The following is a 14,118-nucleotide window of genomic DNA, read 5'->3' on the forward strand; positions in this document are numbered from 1 at the left end:
GTTTTTTACTGTTGCAGTAGGTTTTTAAGTGATCTGGTTCGGTCCATCTCTACGGCCGTGTCTTCCAATGAGCAGTTGCCATGGAGGGCAGGCTCACGCCCTGTATCATTATGCTCAGGGTAAGTCATTAACAGACTGCTTGGTAATTTTATGTGTATTAAAATATCTTGTAAATTCGTTACTATCTTACATCAAATGTTACAAGACAAATATTGTTTCTGATACTAGTTTTTCATTTACACCAATGTATTGCAAATATCACTAGCTTTTGTTTAGTACCAGACATCATACATTTCAGACACATGCAGAAGGATTCATCTGCTATAAGGGTTAAAAACCATTGATTAACTTGGTTGCAATAAACACATGTAGTATTCAAAGAAAGCCACTGCCAAGGAGGGACACATTTAGTGTTCTCCTTAGGTCTCTGGAATTTTTTTGAAGTAGCACACAACTCTTAAATTCACAAATCCAATTTTTGTTAATTCACAAATTGTCTTTTGATTTTATGAGTTGTATTTTGTAAATGAATATTTTGTTATGGTAGTATGGGGTTTTGGTCGAATGGAATTGGGAGGCTAATAGTACCAGCTGGGTTTGGTGCCTGCTGAGGTCAGTGATGGCTTTTGATTTGTGCCATGCTCTCTCTGTTGCCCTGGGTGCTGTTCTATGTTATCTCAGAACATGCCCTAACACTAACCATTCTCAGACTATCTGACAGCCAGGGAGTAGGGTGCATTGGTCTGGTGGAGACAGGACTGATCTCACCTAGGCAGGATGTTAACGTGGAGTGTTTCTGCTGAACTATTTACATCAAGAAGTGAGAACCGTGTATGTTTGAGGGAAGAGAGGATGTAACAGTGGGGGAGAAGTGTGTGGAGGACAAACCAATTTTTACTAGTAGCAATTTAGTTGATGAAACTAGAAACTCCGCTCTCCTAGAAACACCAGCTCGGGTTTAACAACACCAAGCCCAGCCTAGAAGCCGACTCGATACAGAGGCTCCAATAAGAGGCCGAAGGCCTATCCTCTCTTCTTCAGCAAGGACTCAATGCTGCATACAATCCCCATCCCCCATCACTCAAAATCGCCACCCACCTTTTCTAGTTTCTTCACACGCCTCCGGAAGATCATCATCCCTCAATTTCAACAAGATGACTGTGAACGAACGCCGCCAGACCCTCATAAATGCCGGAATCTCCATCCCTAACAGCTGCAATAAAATGAAACTACTAAAACTCTAAGAATCCATCTCATCACCAACTCCGCCCCCTCAGGACAGCAGAACCGCTCGCTGCCACCACACCCCCTATCCTCAACCCACCACAGCTCCACATGCACGAAATCTCTCTGAAGCATTAAAGAAAGCAACCAAGAAAAGCAATAAAAAGCAATCCCATGGAACTGGACAAACTGCACCTACCATAACATTCCAAAACATGGACAATCCACCGGATAATGATGCCACTCCCGGACTTTCCACCCCCCTCCCTTTGCCTCCAGCTCCACATTCCAGTGAAAACTCCAGCCCTACTCTTTCAGCCATCCCTTCCACCCTTAATCCTCCTCAATTCTCTCTCCCTTCCAACCTCCCTCACTCTTCAACCCAGATTATTTCTACCCAGTCTTTCTCTACAAGTCCTAACGCTCTTCCTCTCCCTACTCATTACCCCTCTTCCAGTTTTCCCTCTACATCCCTTCACCAAGCACCCACCTCCATTACCAACCCTCCCCAACAGTCTACAACAAACAAAAGAGTACTCAAGAAGACAGTGGGGAATTTTATATTTTTTTTTGTCAAACAAGAATCGATTTTATTTTATGCACAAGAAATGTGGAAGGGATTATAAGCAAGATCAAATATGAAGAAACAAGTCTGAGTGACCATAAGCCAATTTTTATGAATCTAGACTGGAGTAATGTGAAAAGAGGGCCAGGGGTATGGGTTTTAAACACAGCGGTTTTAAAGAATGAAGACTATGTTTTGAGTATAAAGCAAATTATTCAAAAGGAAAAAGGGAATGAAATGTATAATGAGGACAAAAGAATGTGGTGGGAGAATGTGAAACATTTAGTTAAAAAGTTTACAATGAAATACTGTAGACAATAACAAAAATTGTAAAAAAAATAGAAGGAAAAGGAGCTGAAAGAAAAACTAGAAAACGAATTGAAAAATGAGAATGGAAAAGATAAACAAAAGATAAAAGAACTGGAAGGAAGACTGAAAGAAATGGAGGAGGAGAAATTTGAAGGTGCAAGATTAAGAAGCAAAGCCAAATTTACAGTGGAGGGGGAAAAGTGCACTAAATTTTTCTTTGATCTAGAGAAGAGAAGAGGGAAGGCAGAAATGATTAAAGAAATAAGGAGCAAAAATGGGAACATAGTGGAAGAAAATGAGGAGATTTTGGAAGAAATAAGATCATATTATGAGAAATTGTTTTGCACAGAGGGAGTACAAGAAAAAGAAAAAAGGGAATTGCTAAAGCTAATCAAATAAAGAGTAGAAGAAGAGGGAAAAAGAGAATGTGACAAGGAGGTAAGAGAAGAAGAAATAAAAAGAGCAATTAGTGAATTGAACAAAAAGAAAAGTCCAGGAATTGATGGGTTGGGAAGTGAATTTTATATTGTTTTTAAAGATATTTTATCTAGTATTTTAAAGGAAGTATATGATGAGATTTTTGAGAATGGTGGGTGTGGAGAGGTAAGCATGATCGAACACCCAATGAGGGGGGAGAGCAGGCTTGGAGCCCGGCGGCTAATCAGCAGGCCAATCAGAAATAATAAATAACACCTGTTTATTCTAGTGATTGGGCCGGAGAGACAACTTTCTTAAGGAGAACAGAAGGAGCAGCCGGAAGAAGAGGGAGAGAGCACACACACAATACGGGTGTTGTGCACTCATTTAAAAAAAGAAATAAAACTTTGTTGCTTACCTGAATCGCCGACCCTGTCTTCTTCTTCCCTACATAACGAACCTTGCTACAGTGGTGCCGAAACCTGGGAAGAAGTAGAAACTTTGCTGCCAGAATGGTTACTCCGTCTTCCAGTTCATGTGCGGAAGTCATCCAGGCGCTCGCGGCCCTCCACCAACAATAACATAGTGCGCTGGGGACCTGAGAGGAAATCTGGAACGACGCTTCCAAGTCCTCGTAGAGGCCCAGCGGGAGGACCGCGAGCTAATCCGGAGTCTGCTGGCCCAGGAGATCCGGCCCGCTCCGACATCTGCCGCCCACCCTCCCATCTCGCTACAGAAGATGGCACCGGAGGACGACCCGGAAGTATTCCTGAACCTCTTCGAGAGGTTGGCGGAGGCGTGTGGCTGGCCGCGGGCCGAGTGGCCGGTAAGAGTTATCCCCCTGCTGTCAGGCGAAGCTCAAATTGCCGTGCAGCAGCTACCGGCCCAGAATCTCCTGGAGTACGCTCACCTGAAGCGAGCCGTTCTCCAGCGGGCCGGCCGTAATCCGGAAGAGCAGCGTCAGCTCTTCCGCTCCATGGAGCTGACTGCCAGTGGCCGGCCCTTCGTGTTCGCTCAGCAGCTCCGTGAAACCTGCCGCAGATGGCTGGTAAAGGATGGCCGGACCACCGACCAGCTGGTGGATGCCGTGGTGCTGGAGCAATTCATCACCCGCCTCCCCTCCCGAACATCGGAGTGGGTCCAGTGCCACCGGCCAGAGGATCTGGAGACGGCCATCCGGCTGGCGGAGGATCACCTGGTGGCGAGGTCCAGGGTTGGCGAAATAACCTCTCTCTCTTCTCCCCCTCTCTCTCTCTCTCCTCCTGTTCCCAGGCCCAGACTGCGGGGACCGCCCACACCAGCACCCAGACGGCGGTGCACACAGGCGGATCTGCCAAATGTCCCAAGAGGGGCGGGGCCATATCCGTACGACAGGGTGGAGCCACGACCCCTGGCGGTTCCCCAGACAGCGCCAGGTCTCTCTCTGGTTCAATCGGTTGGTCTTGCTGGCCCTGGGGGTATAGTGAGAAGGGCTGGGCCGATGCATTGGCGCCGCGGGGGCGAGAATAGCACACCAAAAGCCTGCTCCATGAAGGAGGTGAGTGCGCTGATTCGGGTCCCCGCCACGCCAATCGTCGCCCCCGGTCGCGACGGGCTATACCGGATACCAGTGAGTATAAAAGGGGGTACATATCAAGCTTTGGTGGATTCGAGGTGCAACCAAACCTCCATCCACCAAAGCCTGCTTCAAGACCCGGCATTGGATACGAGCCGCACAGTAAGGGTAAGGTGTGTGCACGGGGATGTAATTCACTACCCGCTAACAGCGATAGACATTCAATTCCGGGGTAAAAAGCATAGCGTTGAGGTAGCAGTTAACCCGCACCTCAAACACCCGCTAATTCTGGGAACCAATTGGCCTGGATTTAATAGATTATTAGGAGTCTTATGTGCGGGTGTGTCTTGGAAGACGAAATCGCCGGGTAGGGGGTGTGTCGCTCAGCTGGGGGAATCCCAAGCGGTGACGTCACGCGCTGTCTCAGGGGAAGGGCTGGGAATTTCCCGGTGTAAAGACTTTCCCCTGGAGCAGTCTCGTGACGACACGCTAAGACATGCACTCGAAAGAGTGCAGGTGATAGATGGGGAAAACCTCCAGCCTGACCGGCCCCTCTCCTATCCATATTTTGCGATCATTAATGAAAGGGTGTATCGAGTGACCAAGACGCTCAGTCAAAAGAAGATACTACCCAATTATTAGTACCAAAGAGCCGCCGGGAAATGCTTTTCCAGGCGGCTCATGCTAATCCTATGGCTGGACATTTAGGTCAGGCGGCCACATTAATTCGCCTCATGACCCGATTCTTTTGGCCGGGCATTCACGGGGATGTTAGCAGATGGTGCGCTGCGTGCCGTGAATGTCAGCTGGTAAATCCACCGGCCAGCCCAAAAGCGCCTTTGCGCCCGTTACCAATTATGGAGATGCCCTTCGAGAGAATTGGTATGGATCTCATCGGGCCATTAGAGCGATCTGCACGCGGGCACCGGTTTGCACTAGTCCTAGTGGATTATGCAACCCGCTACCCGGAAGCAGTAGCGCTCCGTAACATCTCAGCAAAGAGTGTTGCGGAAGCTCTGTTTCGTATAATCTCCCGAGTGGGAATCCCCAAGGAGATTCTCACTGATCAAGGCACCGCGTTCATGTCACGCACCATGCGCGAACTTTATGGATTATTGGGCATTAAATCCATTCGCACCAGCGTCTATCACCCACAAACAGACGGGCTGGTGGAAAGGTTTAATCGCACGCTTAAATCAATGATCCGTAAATTCGTTCACGAGGACGCGAAAAATTGGGATAAGTGGTTAGAGCCCTTGTTATTTGCTGTGCGGGAGGTTCCCCAAGCCTCCACGGGGTTTTCCCCCTTCGAGCTTCTCTATGGCAGACAGCCCAGAGGGGTTTTGGATGTCATTAGAGAGGCTTGGGAGGATGAGCCTTCTAAGAGTAAAAATGAAATTCAGTATATTCTGGACCTTAGAGCAAAACTCCACACACTGGGGCGGCTCTCTACGGAGAATTTGCTTAAGGCTCAGGATGACCAACGCCGGCGATATGACAAGGGCACTAAACTACGTAAATTTGCATAGGGAGATAAAGTCCTTGTACTATTACCCACTTCCAGCTCTAAATTACTCACCAAGTGGCAAGGGCCGTTTGAGGTCACACGACGAGTCGGTGATCTCGATTACGAGGTGGTTCGTTCGGACAGGGCTGATTCACGTCAGATTTATCACATTAATCTGCTGAAGCAGTGGAGGGAGCCGGAGGAAGTGGCGCTGGCTACGCTTGTTACTAACGAGGATGACCTGGGGCCAGAGAGCCCCGGCCGGGAACGGCCGGGCGCTCTGGTCACCGGAGGGGATCATCTCTCAGCGAGCCAGCTCCTCGATATCCGGCACCTCAAACGTGAATTCTCTGATGTGTTCTCACCCCTGCCTGGTCGTACTAACCTGATTCAGCACCATATCGAGACCGAACCGGGCGTGGTCGTTAGGACCCGGCCGTATCGCCTACCTGAACACAAGAAAAAAGTGATTCAGGAAGAATTGAGTAATATGTTGAAAATGGGAGTAGTAGAAGAGTCCCACAGCGACTGGGCCAGCCCGATTGTCTTGGTACCCAAGACTGACGGCTCGGTCCGGTTCTGTGTGGATTATCGCAAGGTAAATGCGGTGTCGAAATTCGACGCCTATCCAATGCCGCGTATTGACGAGTTGCTCGACCGGTTAGGTGCTGCTCGATTTTACTCGACGTTGGATTTAACGAAGGGCTATTGGCAGATCCCCTTGACTCCAATATCCCGCGAAAAAACGGCTTTCACAAATCCGTTTGGATTACACCAATTCGTGACACTTCCGTTCGGGCTGTTCGGGGCACCGGCAACGTTTCAACGTCTGATGGATAAAATACTCAAAGGTGAAATCTATACTTTGCGGGGGGCCACTATTGCACGCTCCTGATTTTGCTCTCCCCTTTCTGTTACAGACGGATGCATCCGATCGGGGTCTGGTGGCGGTTCTCTCCCAGGAGGTGGCAGGAGTGGAACGGCCGGTGCTGTACATTAGCCGAAAACTCAGTAAGAGTGAGGCTAAGTACAGCACCATAGAGAAGGAGTGCCTGGTGATCAGGTGGGCCGTTCTCACTCTTCGCTATTACCTCCTGGGCAGGGAATTCGTCCTCTGTTCAGATCATGCTCCTCTCCAGTGGCTTCACCGCATGAAGCCCTGGGGGGGGGCGAGGGCGAGGGCTGCAGGCCGGACGGCTCCCCGGCCTGAGGCGGGCGGTGGGGGTATGTGGAGAGGTAAGCATGATCGAACACCCAATGAGGGGGGAGAGCAGGCTTGGAGCCCGGCGGCTAATCAGCAGGCCAATCAGAAATAATAAATAACACCTGTTTATTCTAGTGATCGGGCCAGAGAGACAACCTTCTTAAGGAGAACAGAAGGAGCAGCCGGAAGAAGAGGGAGAGAGCACACACACAATACGGGTGTTGTGCACTCATTTAAAAAAAAAAAAATAAAACTTTGTTGCTTACCTGAATCGCCGACCTTGTCTTCTTCTTCCCTACATAACGAACCTTGCTACAGTGGGGTAAATAAAAGAATGGGGATGGGCTTAATGAAGGTGATATACAAAGGAAAGGGGGATAAAGTAGATTTAAAAAATTATAGACCTATAACAATGCTCAACACTGATTTGAAGATTTTAGCAAATGTTTTAGCTAACAGACTAAAGGAAGTGATGCCAAGCATAATCAAAACAAACCAAGCATATAGTATAAAAGGACGAGACATTGCTGACACAACTATGAGTATTAAAGACACAATAAGATATATAAATGATAAGAAGAAAGATGGGTTTTTAATTAGTCTGGACTTCGAGAAAGCTTTTGATAGAGTGGAGCATGACTTTTTATTTGGAGTGCTAAAGAGTTTTGGTTTTGGGGAAAATTTTATAAAGTGGGTTCAGATTTTATATAGAGGAGCTATAACCAGGATAAAATGCAATGGTTTTTTAACGGACTGTTTTAAAATAACAAGATCAATCAGACAGGGCTGCCCGTTATCTGCACTTTTATATGCCTTAGTTGCAGAACCACTGGGATTAGCTGTGAAGCATGAGGAAAGAATAAAAGGAATAGAGGTAGAGGGGGAGTGAATAAAATATTTCAATATGCTGACGATACTACATTAATACTACAAGATCTGGCAAGTGTAAAGCAAGCAATGGAAACAGTGCAACATTTTTGCAAGGGTTCAGGAGCTAAAATAAACGAAGATAAAACAGTATATTTGAGATTTGGAGGAACTGAGGCTTTATCTGGACATTTTACGTTCAAGGAAATGGATGAAATTAAAACTTTAGGCAGTGTAGTTGGAAGGGATGAAAAGAAAGCAGAAGCAACTATGTGGGAGGAAATGTTAGGAGGGATTGAAAGAAGGCTGAGGTTTTGGAAGTTAATGTCTTTAACTTTGAAGGGGAGGGTTTTAATTTTGAATGTTTTAATGGTTTCTAAATTATGGAATATTTTATATGTGTCATCAATGCCACTGTGGATGGAAAAAAGGTTGAAAAAATGTTTTTTAGATTTTTTATGGGAAGGGAAGCCTCCAAGAATAGCATACGCAACGTTGATTGGAGAAGTGGGCAAAGGGGGACTAGGTTTAATAGACGTCGAACAAAGAAAAAACAGCTTAAGAGTGAAAATGGTAAAGAAATATTTGGATGAAGAAAATAAGGCAGCATGGAAAAGAACAATGGAATATTTTTTAAGTAAAAGTGGCAATTTTAATATGGGAGATAATATTTTATGGATGAGGATGAAAACATTCATGACAGAGGGTCTACCAGATTTTTATAAAGAATTGATTGGAGCATGGGAGAAATTTTTAACTTGTGTACATTTTAATATACAAGGACGCGAGAACATTTTAAATCAGCCTTTATTCTTAAACAGTGACATTCTTAATCAAGAGAAAGTGGTGTTTTTTAGGAAATGGTGGGAGGTGGGAATAACAAGAGTAAGGGATGTTTTATTTGAATTTAAGGAAGGATTTTTACCGGTGCAGTATGTTATTGATGTGACGGATGAAGCAAAGGAGGATTTTAACAGACAAGACTTAATAAAGGAATACGACATAATTAAAAATGCCATACCTGCAGAATGGTTAACAAGAATAGAAAACATGGAAGAAAATAAACCAAGTAAAGATGTGAGTGTAAGATTTGGAGAGAAATGGTGGGATTTTAAAGATTGTACAGTGAAAATGATTTATGGGTTTTTTAGAGATGGGGTTTTTAAGAAACCTGGTGCAAATCAGTACTGGATACGGCTGTTTAAAGATGTGAATGAAGACAATATTTGGGCTAATATAAATGGCAAATTTGTACAATCAAAACTGGAGAATTTAGAATATTTGATCAGGAGTAAAGCAGTGTTTACAGATGACATTTTAAACAAAATAGGGATGGAGGAAAGTCTCACATGTAAAGTATGTCAAGATGCAGATGAAGGATTCTTACACTTGTTTTATATTGTAATGAGTTAAAAGATTTTAATGAGAAATGCAAAAGCATGATTTTAACTTTGAAAGGAGAAAGAGACGACAATCTAGAGTGGGAAAAGGTGTTACTGTTGGGGCTGAACAAAGAATGTGATAATAAAAAACTCATAAATTTACTTGTGATTTTAATGAAAAGTGCAATATGGGAGAGAAGAGTTGTAGCAAAAAAGGAAAAAGTTTTATTAAATGTTTGGAATGTGTTTAAGAGGAAGGTGGAGAAATATTTTGAATGTCTATTTTATTATTTTAAGTTAGAGGAAATGCAGGAGGCTTTTTATGATGTTTTTACTCAAGAAGTCACAAAGATTTTAAATGACACAGGAATAAAAATGTCTTTTTAAAAAAATGTGATTTTACCTTTTAAGGAATACTACTTGCAACATTTTATGTGAAAAAAAAATACATTGTTGTGAAGCTATGATGTAAAATAGACATTTTTAATGTTTTGTTTTAAGTGTAATCTGTATAAATAAGTGAACTGTCTGAATTTTGAACAGTGTAATAAAAGAAAAAAAAAAAAAAAAAAAATGGCAATGCCTGATCTCATCTGAACTCGGAAGCTAAGCAGGGTTGGGCCTGGTTAGTACTTGGATGGGAGACCGCCTGGGAATACCAGGTGCTGTAAGCTTTTTGAATTCCTTCATTTGCCAAAAAAAAATAAATGAATACATTAATTGAAAAAAAAAAAAAAAAATACAGGGAAACAATTGAGGTGACAAGGGCATTGTTTCTGTGGCTGCTGTGTCCAGGCAAGCTGAGTTGCTCTCGGCTCCTGGTACTGCACCTATTTTTAAATAGCCAACTCTTGACGACTGCTCTCGCTTACGGCCATACCACCCTGGCAATGCCTGATCTCATCTGAACTCGGAAGCTAAGCAGGGTTGGGCCTGGTTAGTACTTGGATGGGAGACCGCCTGGGAATACCAGGTGCTGTAAGCTTTTTTGAATTCCTTCATTTGCCAAAAAAAAAATAAATGAATACATTAATTGAAAAAAAAAAAAAAAATACAGGGAAACAATTGAGGTGACAAGGGCATTGTTCTGTGGCTGCTGTGTCCAGGCAAGCTGAGTTGCTCTCGGCTCCTGGTACTGCACCTGTTTTAAATAGCCAACTCTTGACGAATTGCTTTCGCTTACGGCCATACCACCCTGAGCACGCCCTCTACTGTGAGTGACAGTTGTTGCACAGCAGGAAGTGTGAGGTGGCAGAAGGAAGAGAGAGGCTCTTCCATTTTGGCAGTTTTGTTCTTTATTTTTAGTTTTTGTATTACAAAGTTTACTTTAATTGTTTTTTCAGTTAAAGATTTTTTTTCACTAACCCCAAACAGTAACACTGTTTTGGGGTTAGAAAACAACAAAATGGACACAATGGAGAAAGAGAATGGACAAGACACAAACGGAACAAGGAACAGAGAACAAGGAAATGCTACAAACAAGATTGAAAAGACTCTAAATGAAGATAACGGAGAAAACAGCAAGGAGACATGGGCAACAGTTGTCTCAAAGAAAAAAGAAGGAAAAGGAGGTGGTCAAGAAAAGAAAGGAGAACTACAATCAAATGCAAGTATTGAAAGCGAAAAGAATATTGAAGGACAAAGGAATGATTCAAGTCAGAAACAACAAATGCTGAACAAACTAAAGAAGCAAGCAAGATATCAAAGAGACTACAAGAAAGAAGCCACACTAACAATGATGGTAAGAGAAATTGAAAACTCAACTATAAATAACATAATCAAAGCAGTGGAAGACAAAGTCGGGATTGGCAAATTATTTGGACTGAGACGGAAAAACAACAATGAATTTGAGCTGACAATGGAAAGTGAAAAAGAATGCGAGATATTGATGAATGGACTGATGATTAATGGAGAAGAATGTGAGATGAAAAAGCTGTGTGCAACAGAAAAAATGGTATCTTTTCTAAACTTGCCCAGTTACATACAGGATGAGGAGATACAACAAAAACTCAGTAATTGGGGAGTAACTCCTATACTTCCTATAAGAAGAAAATATCATCCGGGAACAATGGTGGCAGACGGAACACGCTTTGTAAAAGTAAAATTTCCCAAAGAAGTTAAATCTTTACCATACAATGTTGGCTTTGTGACAGAAGAAGGGATACAATATTTCAGAGTGATACACGATAATCAACTGAAAATGTGCAGACTTTGCTCTAGTACAGAGCATGAGAAAAAAGACTGCCCAAAGTTCACATGCAGAAGATGTCTTCAGCAGGGGCATTATGTGCGGGACTGCGAAGTTCTGCAGTGCCAGGGCTGCGAGAGGGCATCGACAAGATGTAACTGTGAAAAAGAGGAGGAAATGGAAAGGATGGAAATACAAGTGTCACTTGATAATACGGCAACAGAAAGGAAGGAGGACAAAACTGGAGAAGAAAACAATACAGAAGAGGACAGATATGAGGAAGAGGATAAAGGAATGGAACTGGGAGAAGGAGCAAACGAGGAGGAAGGAGAACCAAATAATGGACAATTTGATGAAGAACAATATGATGAAGGCGCTATAGAACTGAACAATGAAGAGAGACAGGAGAAGAAAAGGACTGAGGACAATGAAACAAGAGCACTAAATGAGGTAAGAGGAATGGATTTTGAAAGGGGGAATTATGGACTGGAAAAAAAAGAAAAAGGTAAAAAGATAAAAGATTTAAAATCAAGATGTAAAAGTGGCTTAAACATTGAACTGGTTCTACAACGGCAGAAAATGAGAAGAGAAGAGATTAAAGAAAGAATGGAAAGGAAAAAATTTGAAAAAGGAGATGCAAGAAACATTTGTTTAAGTGACAGTGACTCAGAATAATTGGTGGTTATTGGTTTATCCAATAATTTTCCTAATGAGTAATGTATGTGTGGTATCACTGAATGTAAGAGGATTGTCAAAATGTGAAAAGTTTGAAAGATTAACGTGTTTGACAAAAAAGTGTGATATATTATGTTTACAAGAGACAAAGTGGGAAGACGAGATTAAAAATGAAATGAGGAAATTGTGGAATGGGGAAATATTTAGTAATGGAGATATAGAAAAGAAAAGAGGGGTAGCAATTTTGATAAAAAGAGGGATTTTTGAAAAAGTAGAATTAGACTATAAAGACACAGACGGAAGAATTATAATTGTAAAAGTTATGTATAATGGGAAAAGTTTTAGAGTATGCAACATACATGCACCAAATGAGGAAAAGGAGAAATATAACTTTTATAAGGAAATAGATAAGTTAATAGATAAGAATGAAAACATATTTATTTTAGGAGATTTTAATGTTGCCATGCAAAGAATAGATAAAGATGACTCAATGGATTTTAGAACAGACAGAGGAAGGAATGAACTACAGAATTTAATGAGGAAATGTGATTTGGTAGATGTATGGAGAGAGCAAAATGGTGTGAAAAGAGAATATTCAAGAAGACAAATTGTAAATAGGATTTTAAAGCAAAGTAGAATTGACTTGTTTTTATGTAAGAAGAAAGAAGTACAATATGTTAACAAAGTTTTCTACAAAACCTATAGTGAGAGTGATCATGATTTTATATGGATAACGATGAATTTTAATGAGATTGAAAAAGGAGCAGGAGTGTGGATACTCAACACTGAGTTGTTCAAAATAGAAATGTATAAAATGGAAATAGAAAATATAATAATCAATAGTGTGAATGATGAAATGTTTGAAACAGAAACAAGTTTATGGTGGGATAATCTGAAAAATAGAATAAAAGAATACTCAATAAATATATCAGAAAAAAGACAAAAGGCAAAAAAATTCAAGGAAAATCAAATTAGAAAAGAATGGGATGAAGAAATGAGTAAAGTAAATGGGATAAATGTTGACAAAATAATAGAATTACAGGAAAAGCTGAAGAAAATCGAAGAAGAAAAGTGTAAGGGAGTAATTATTAGAAGCAGAGCTAAAGACATTGTAGAAGGAGAAAGAAGTACAAAATACTTTTATGAATTAGAAAAAACAAGACAGAGAGCAGCTATAATCAAATGTATAAAAACACAAGATGGGAAAACTGTAGAGGACAAAGAAGGAATTTTAAAGGAAACTAGACGATTTTATAAGGAATTATTTACAGAAAATGGAGTAGTTTTAAATGATGAAAATTTCTTATTAGAAAAAATAACAGTAAAATTAAATAAAGAGGACGAGGAAATGTGCGAGAGTGAGATAACAGATTTAGAAATAGAAACAGCTATTGATCAGTTGAGAAATGGGAAAAGTCCAGGAATAGATGGACTACCAGTTGAGTTTTATAAAGTTTTTAAAAATGTTTTAAGTCCTATTTTAAATATAATATACAGTGATATTTATGAAAAAGGGGAGTTAACTAATAGTATGAAAAAAGGAATGGTTAAAATGATTTATAAACAAAATGGAGACAAGGAAGACTTAAAAAATTATCGACCCTTAAGTATGCTGAACACAGACTATAAAATTTTAGCGAAAGTCTTAGCTAACAGATTGAAAGTAGTTGTACCAAACATAATCCAAACAAATCAAGCATATGCGGTTCTAAAAAGAGACATAACGGATGTCATAAACAATATAAGAGACATAATCTGGTATATGAGAGAGGAAAAAGAAACAGGATATATAATTAGTGTAGATTTGGAAAAAGCTTTTGATAGAGTGGAACACAAATATATGATGAATGTAATGGAGAGATTTGGTTTTGGAAAAAGATATTTACAATGGATAAAATGTTTATATACAGATATAACAAGCTGTATAAAAGTAAATGGTTTTTTAACTAAAGATTTTAAAGTAACAAGATCGATAAGACAAGGATGTCCAATGTCAGCACTACTATACACACTTGTATCTGAAACACTGGGGTTAGCAATTGATAATGAAAAGCAAATACGAGGATTATGTATAAAAGGAACAGAGTTAGAACAAAAAATATTTCAATATGCTGATGATACCACTTTAATAGTAAAAGATATTAAAAGTATTGAAAAAGCAGAGGAAATTTTAAACAGATATTGTAAAGGAACAGGAGCAAAAATTAATAAGGAAAAAACGAAAT

At 41.2% G+C, this 14,118-nt stretch overlaps 1 non-coding gene across 1 annotated transcript; it reads left to right on the top strand.

The window, feature by feature from the left end:
• Positions 1-9,896: 9,896 nt before the first annotated feature.
• LOC130242477 (5S ribosomal RNA) lies at positions 9,897-10,015 on the top strand. The gene has a single exon (XR_008838987.1). It is a non-coding gene; the product is annotated as a 5S ribosomal RNA (ribosomal RNA).
• The last annotated feature ends 4,103 nt before the right edge of the window (positions 10,016-14,118 follow it).

The sequence above is a fragment of the Danio aesculapii genome, chromosome 15 (assembly GCF_903798145.1).
Source record: "Danio aesculapii chromosome 15, fDanAes4.1, whole genome shotgun sequence".
Classification (NCBI taxonomy): Eukaryota; Metazoa; Chordata; class Actinopteri; order Cypriniformes; family Danionidae; genus Danio; species Danio aesculapii.